The sequence below is a fragment of the Canis lupus genome, chromosome 2, assembly GCF_011100685.1.
Source record: "Canis lupus familiaris isolate Mischka breed German Shepherd chromosome 2, alternate assembly UU_Cfam_GSD_1.0, whole genome shotgun sequence".
NCBI classification, from domain to species: domain Eukaryota; kingdom Metazoa; phylum Chordata; class Mammalia; order Carnivora; family Canidae; genus Canis; species Canis lupus.
Genome location: NC_049223.1, coordinates 245,250 through 252,946, shown reverse-complemented (window position 1 = coordinate 252,946; position 7,697 = coordinate 245,250). Strand labels below are relative to the sequence as shown.

The following is a 7,697-nucleotide window of genomic DNA, read 5'->3' as shown; positions in this document are numbered from 1 at the left end:
TTCATTTAAACTCTATATCAACAATGAGAACCATGGCAGAAAATTTCTTGGCAAAATAGTTTATGTAGGTTTTGGCTTTCCATTTGGAAACACATTTGATACAGTATGAAGTAATTCCATTTACTATTAAATAAAACATAACATCAGACATTTTTTTTGACATTTAGAGGCTACCAGTTTTTGTAAGATTACATTTTCCTCAATTTTTAACATCCTTCAAGGTTCAGGAGAAGAAAAACAGTGAACTTTAAAATCCCTATAACAAAATACAAGGAACTGTCTTTATTCAATCTAGAGTTGCATGTGATTTTTGTATTTAATTATCAGTAAAGTAGGCCATGATCATTGGAAAAACAACAGGACAAGAAACGGTAAAATGTTTTCATATTATCTGAATGCAAGAATTATCCCCATCTTCATTTTTTAGATACATGCCTCAGAAACACCAATCTTAAATTTTATTTTCAATATCACAATTGTACCTGTAAGCATATCTACATTTCCTCCATTACATTTAGCTTTCTAAGTGACCATTCTTATTTATGTTTATTGATCCAAGAAAAATAATCCAAATGAAACTAATAATTCTTTATCCCCGTTATAACATCATTCTGTTTGAAATATGAGCACATCCATTAGTTTATCTTCACTGCTGATGACTACATAATATACTTTTAGTATAAGTGAGTTATTTGAGAGGTTATCGCATTGGTCTTCAGAGAGTTTCTATGATTTTTGACTCTATAGTAGTTTCAGAAGAAAATACTTTTATTCAGTTCCAGTTTGTCAGCTATAAAATAATCTATAAAGAAATATGACTTGTAATGACTAGTTTCTGAGCGGATTAGTCCTAGGGCCAAATTATGAACTTTCCTAAATCTTTTCAGAAATTAAAATGATACCAGCATCATAGTATTTCAGATATTTGACAAAGGTTTTAAAATTCTTTCTTTTTTATTCATTTCTCCTGATTTTTTTCTCTAATGTTGAGGACCATAAGGTTGACAATTTAAAGTTTCTGAAATGTGCAGGACAAAAGGTCATTTTTCTCATGTATAAGAGCTGGTATCAGATGTAACCTTGTGAAAACCATGTTTGATGCAGAGAATAAGGTAGGAAGCCACTACTTTTATTAGTTCTAAAAATTTTGATCTGCTAGATGAAATCTTGATTGTTTTCTTGTGACAAAGGGTATAAATGGACACTTTTAGTATAAATAGTTAGTTTTAATGTCTAGGAGCCTGATATTATTTCAAGGCATGACTCAAAAGCATCCAGCAAGGGGCATCCCACTGTCCGAGTGCTGGAGACAGATCACCCTCCATTCATACTCCTATCACTCTCAATTTTGTTTACTTGTTTTCAAGCCTGTTTCCTATGGAAATAAAATACACCTGGGAGGGTTCAACTATTGAGAGAAGTCAGTAAAATCTATGAGTAATCACTGCCAAGTCCACCCCTGTGTGCTACTGCATATCGTAGGGTAAGAGTGGAGAGAAGAGGAATCAAACTACTAATATTATTTTTAAGTCCATAAATTGCAAATGATCCTATTTTTTTGTAAGTTCCTAAATATAAAGCCAGTGTTAAGTACTTAGAAGTAGTCTATGCAAGGAAAAAGCACAGGTAAAAGGTAATTACTTCAAAGAAAGTTTTACAGTGCCTGAAGAAAGCTCAGTATCAACAGTTAGTTTGGGAAGAGAAACTAGTGGCTTGATAATGGTTGCTTATCCAGCTACACTACGGTATTCATATGGCTTAGTATTATGTCTCAGGGCCTTTCTTTTTAGGAAAGGAAAATTTCCTGGACTAGATTTTAAATTTTAAAAAATCAAGAATGACATGATCTTGCACAAACACAAGAGAACAGTAAGGAAATACAGGAATAATCCCTATAGCATATTGGTTTCATGCCTCATTATGGTAGGCAGTAGTTTATTTTCTCCCCAAAGAACAAATCATTGTATTCTACAGAAGGCACATTTGTGGGTCTGAAAGATGATAAGACTTGAGAGACTCTTAAAATAGTCTGCCAACTGAAGATGTATTTGTCTAAGTGCATTATTCTGAGGAAGGGGTCACAACTTTATCTAAATCTCAAAAGGTGACATTACCCAAAAGTGCAGACATCATTAGTTTGAGAGTTTTAAGAACATTAGTGTTACCATCACTGTGTTACATGTGATTTCTTTAGTCTACATTCCCAGAGGGACTTAAATTAAAACTATTACCATAAAAATTAACAAACTTTTCACTCAATCCAGTAAGTTTCTTTAAAACAAAAGCATGTGGTATTTATCATGTATTTGTTAGGAATGAATGTTCTTGACCTTTTTCTTGTACTTGGTCCAAATAAAGATAAAAGTTACTAAACTCAGAAGCTTTCTGATAAGTTCATGATAATTCCCAAGTGACTTCAATGGTTTGTTGTTGTTGTTGTTGTTAACAACACTATTGAGCTTACACAAATGTGATACTGAGAATGAAGATTGAAGCAGATGTTTGTGAATTTAACCTGTCATTTTTACTTTGAGGCACAAATAGGAGTCTAATTTTGCAATGCCACTCTTCTCAGAAATGGACCTTCTGGCCTATTTAAACCTTATTTTGAGACTAAAAAGAACAGCTGAAAATCTTTATCTTTAGAAAACATGGAGAAAAAAATAGGAATGAATCACACAACATTGTCATTCTGGATGTATTAATGCCCTATAACAGGAAAATATGGGTCCTTTGAACCATCTCAAATTCTTCAGCAGATTACCCAAATAGCAGATGTTTGTGAATTTAACTTGTCATCTTTAAAGGCAATATCTAATTGTTTTCCTTCATTCCAGCAATAAATAGCTCTATTCGCAAGAAAGGTCAATGTTACTCAAATTCCTTCTATCAACAAAATGTTGATATTTTTATTTCATTTTACTTTTAGTTTTTATTTTTTATAAAACTGTATCTTCTTTATTTTGCATATTTTAATCTCAAAATAAACAAACACCACAATACACATCCAAACCCCTTGTTAAATTTCATGAGGGCTAGGGCTTAAGGCCCTTCTTTCCTGCCTCAAACAAAGACAGGAGGGGAAAAAATCCACTAGACATCAGCAGAGGGAAGTAGGTGAACTGGGGCTACTCAGGGTTGCTGGGGAGCCATGGGGACACAGAAGGCACAAGGTCTGCGGGGAGAAATTAATTGACTTCTTCCATGTGAGAGGCATCCTCATCACCCTCAAGCAGAGGGATCTCATCAGGAACAGCAGCACTGGGTTCCTCTGCTGTCACTTCATCTTCATCAATGCCCAGGCCTAGCTTGATCATATGGTAAATACGGTTGGAGTGAGTCTGGGGATCCTCCAGTGAGAAGCTGGAGGAGAGCAGAACTGTTTCAAACAGCAGCACCACCAGGTCCTTGACAGCCTTATCATTCTTGTCTGCCTCTGCCTTCTGCCACAGCATCTCCACAATGGGGTGGTCAGGGCTGATCTCCAGGTGCTTTTTGGCCATCATATAACCCATTGTAGAGTTGTCCTGGAGTGCCTGGGCTTTCATGATCCGCTCCATGTTGGCAGTCCAGCCATAGGGTGCTAGTCACAATACAGCAGGGTGAAGCCACCAGCGTGTTGGAGATGGTCACCTTTTCAACCTTCTTATCCAAGATTTCCTTCAGAGTTTGCAGAGATTCTCAAACTTGGCCTTACTCTCCTCCATTTTCTTCTTCCCCTCTTCATCCTCAGGCAACTCCAGGCCCTCCTTGGTAACTGAGACAATACTCTTCCCATCAAACTCCTTGAGCTGCTGCACACAGTACTCGTCGATAGGCTCTATCATATACAGTACCTCGAAGCCTCGTTTCTGCACTCGCTCCACAAAAGCGGAGTTGGCAACCTGCTCTTTGCTCTCACCAGTGATGTAATAGATGGACTTCTGAGTCTCCTTCATATGGGACACATACTCTGAAAGAGAAGTAATCTCATCTCCAGACTGGAAAGTGTGGTAACACAGCAGCTCAGAAAGGCGGCACCGGTTAGTGGAATCTTCATGGATTCCAAGCTTTAGGTTTTCAGAGAATGCCTCATAGAATTTCTTATAGTTCTCCTTGTCTTCTGCCAATTCAGAGAAGAGCTCAAGGCATTTCTTCACAATATTTTTGCAAATGACCTTCAAGATTTTGCTCTGCTGGAGCATTTCTCAGGAGATGTTCAGGGGCAGGTCCTCGGAGTCAACCACACCACGGATGAAGTTGAGATACTCTGATATCAATTCATCACAGCTGTCCATGATGAACCCATGGTGGACATAGAGTTTGAAGTTGTTCTTTTCCTTCTTGTTCTCAAAGAGGTCAAAAGGATCCCAACAAGGGATGAAGAGCAACGCCCTGAATTCCAACTGACCTTCTACAGAGAAGTGCTTGACCGCCAGGTGATCTTCCCAGTCATTAGTAAGGCTCTTGTAAAACTCTCCATATTCCTCCTGGGTGGTGTCTTCAGGATTTCTGGTCCAAATGGGCTTGGTCTTGTTCAGTTATTCTTGATCAGTGTATTTTTCCTCAATCTTCTTTGTCTTCTTTCTCTTGTCATTCCCACTATCATCCTCCTCATCTGAACCCACATCTTCAATCTTGGGTTTCTCCTCATCATCTTTATCTTCTTCCTCCTTCTCCCCTTTCTCCTCTTCTGCCTCATCATCACTAATTTCTTTCTCTCATTCCTTCTCCAAATAAAGGGTGATGGGATAACCTATGAACTGTGAGTGATTCTTCACCACTTCTTTGACACACCTCTCCTCTAAATATTCTTTTTGGTCTTCTTTAAGATGGAGGATCACTTTGGTACCCTGGGCAATGGGCTCACCATGGTCTGCACACACAGTGAAAGAGCCCCCAGGGATCCCTGGGTGACTCAGTGGTTTGGCGCCTGCCTTTGGTCCAGGGCCTGGTCCTGGAGTCCCGGGATCCAGTCCCACGTCAGGCTCCCGGTATGGAGCCTGCTTCTCCCTCTGCCTATGTCTCTGCCCGTCTCTTTCTCTGTGTCTATCATGAATAAGTAAATAAAAATTTTTTAAAAAGAAAGAAAGAAAGAAAGAAAGAAAGAAAGAAAGAAAGAAAGAAAGAAAGAAAGAAAGAGCCCCCAGCAGAAGACTCCCATGCATACTGCTCATCATTATTGTGCTTTGTGATAACAACCACTTTCTCTGCCACCAGATAAGCAAAATAAAAGCCAACACCAAACTGTCCAATCATGGAGATGTCTGCACCAGCCTGAAGAGCCTCCATGAATGCTTTAGTGCCAGACTTGATGCTGGTTCCCAAGTTATTTATGAGATATCAGCTTTGGTCATACCAATGCCTGTGTCCACTAGAGTCAGGGTGTGTTCCTGGTGGTTATGGATGATGTCAATTTTCAGGTCTTTACCGCTGTCCAACTTGGAAGGGTCTGTCAGGCTTTCATAGCAAATCTTGTCCAAGGCATCAGAAGCATTACTTAACTCTCGAAGAAAAATTTCCTTGTTAGAATAGAACGTATTGATGATGAGGGACATGCGCTGGGCAATTTCTGCCTGGAAGGCAAAAGCCTCCACCTCCTCCTTTCCATGGTGCACTTCCTCAGGCATCTTAAAGGAGAAGAGCTGCAAGTACTACAGACCACGGTGGGCAGGGGCTGTGTCCCGCTCGCCGCACCAAGGCTGCGAAGGGGGGGCCTCAAGAGACTATTTCATTTTAGAGTAAGATCAGTTACCATTGGTCTTGGTAGCCATGTATCTATGTTAAAACAATCAGGACAACAGGACAAAGACATGAAATAGAGAACCACAAACTCCAAGTTTATCCTTCTGGTGGTAATAATTTTTAATGTCTCTATACAAAGTATAATCTCTAAGATGACTTTTCTTTAATAACAATTTCGGGTTTTTTTAATTAAAAACATTTTATTGGAGTTCTTTAATAACAACTTTGAATATTGCCTTTCATGTAGCAACACTCTGACTCAAAGAGTCAATTCTTGTTTAATTAGTTTTTTTCTTTTCTTTCTTAAAGATTTTATTCATTTTTTCATGAGACACACAGAGAGAGGCAGAGACATAGGCAGAGGGAGAAGCAGCCTCCCTGAGGGAAGCCCAATGCAGGACTTGATCCCAGGACCCCAGGATCATGACCTGAGTGAAAGGCAGATGCTCAACCACTGAGCCAGCCAGGCACCCCTAGGTTATTATTTTCTATGCAATTTCTTGTTCTCAGCAATTCAAGCATTCTGCCAATCTTTAGAAAATAAATAAAATAGAATGAAACAAAAATCTGTTAGAGTTTCTATATTACTCTAATTACTGATGAGCAAATTTGAAAAGTAGTCTAAAGTGAAAATTTTACAATATAATTTTACTTCATTAACAATCTTGTTCCTTCCAAGAAACATATACATGTGTTTGCTATTCTCCAGTCAAGTGCTTTGCATACTTTAGTTCAGTTACTCATCATAATAACCTCTTGAGATGGATACAATGATTATCCATTACAAATAATTTAAAAAGGATTTTCAAACTTTAAGTAATGTACTCAAGGTTGTAAAACTTGTAAATCATACTCCTAGGACTTGTAATCAGGCAGTTCATAAGTTCTGAGCTTTTAACCCAAAAGTTTTGTTTACCTCCTATTTAGCCCTATTGTCATTCTCTGTCTTACTATTTATTTTTCACTAAATTATGGTAATTTCTTTAGCTTTCTTTGATTTGTATTTTTTATGTGTCTTTTTCCATTACTTAATATTCAACATTTCTTTGTTCTTATTTTTAGGTATATCTTTTAAATATAGATGTTGCTGGATTTTTAAAAACAAATCTGATCATTTATGTATTTTAATTGGCAACTTGAATTACAACTATGATAATTACTGATATATTTAGATTTATCTTTATCTTACTTTGAGCTTTATGTATATCTTGCTTTTTATAGTTTTGTTCTTTTTTGTTATTTCTTGCTTTTTTTTCCCTTTTCTTTTTTCTCCTTTCTTTTTTTTCTCTTTCCTTTTCTCTTTCCTTATTTTTTTAAGATTTTATTTATTCATGAAGACACATAGAGAGTAGCAGAGACATAGGCAGAGGGAGAAGCAGACTTCTAGCAGGGAGCCCGATGTGGGACTCCATCCCTGGACCTGAGATTACACCCTGAGCCAAAGGTATAACCAGTGAGCCACCTAAGCGTTCCTCTCTTTGTTATTTCTTGACTCTGGTTTGCTTGTTTTTATATTTTGTCTTTTTAAAAGTTATGACAATTTATACATTGTGATTTTAATTTTTATATAAATAATATTTGCTTAGGTTACTATTATTATCATTTGCTTTGCACTCTACTCTTCTTGCATCTAAGTTGCTTTCTTTCTTTCTTTCTGAAATATATCTTTCAGAAGTTCTGTTTGTGTTGGTCTGTTGGTAAACACTCTGTTTTATCATTCCATTATCTTCACTTTTGTTGTTGTTGAGAATTATACTATCAATTTTTTTAAAGGAACTTTAAAAAGAAATACATTAGCACACATGAAAAGTTTTGAACAACATATAATTGTAAGAGACCATTCAATGTCAATATCCTAGATGAATAATATATCCTCAGACACTTTTCCTAAATTAGTTCACCACATAATTCATTTCACTACATAGGGGAAATGGTTATAATTAAAATAATAATATGTGAAAAATAATAATAAC

The 7,697-nt window shown here is 37.0% G+C and overlaps 1 pseudogene; it reads right to left on the bottom strand.

Annotated features, from left to right (window-relative positions):
• Positions 1 to 3,188: 3,188 nt before the first annotated feature.
• On the bottom strand, positions 3,189 to 5,648 carry LOC100687763 (annotated as a pseudogene).
• Positions 5,649 to 7,697: the final 2,049 nt, after the last annotated feature.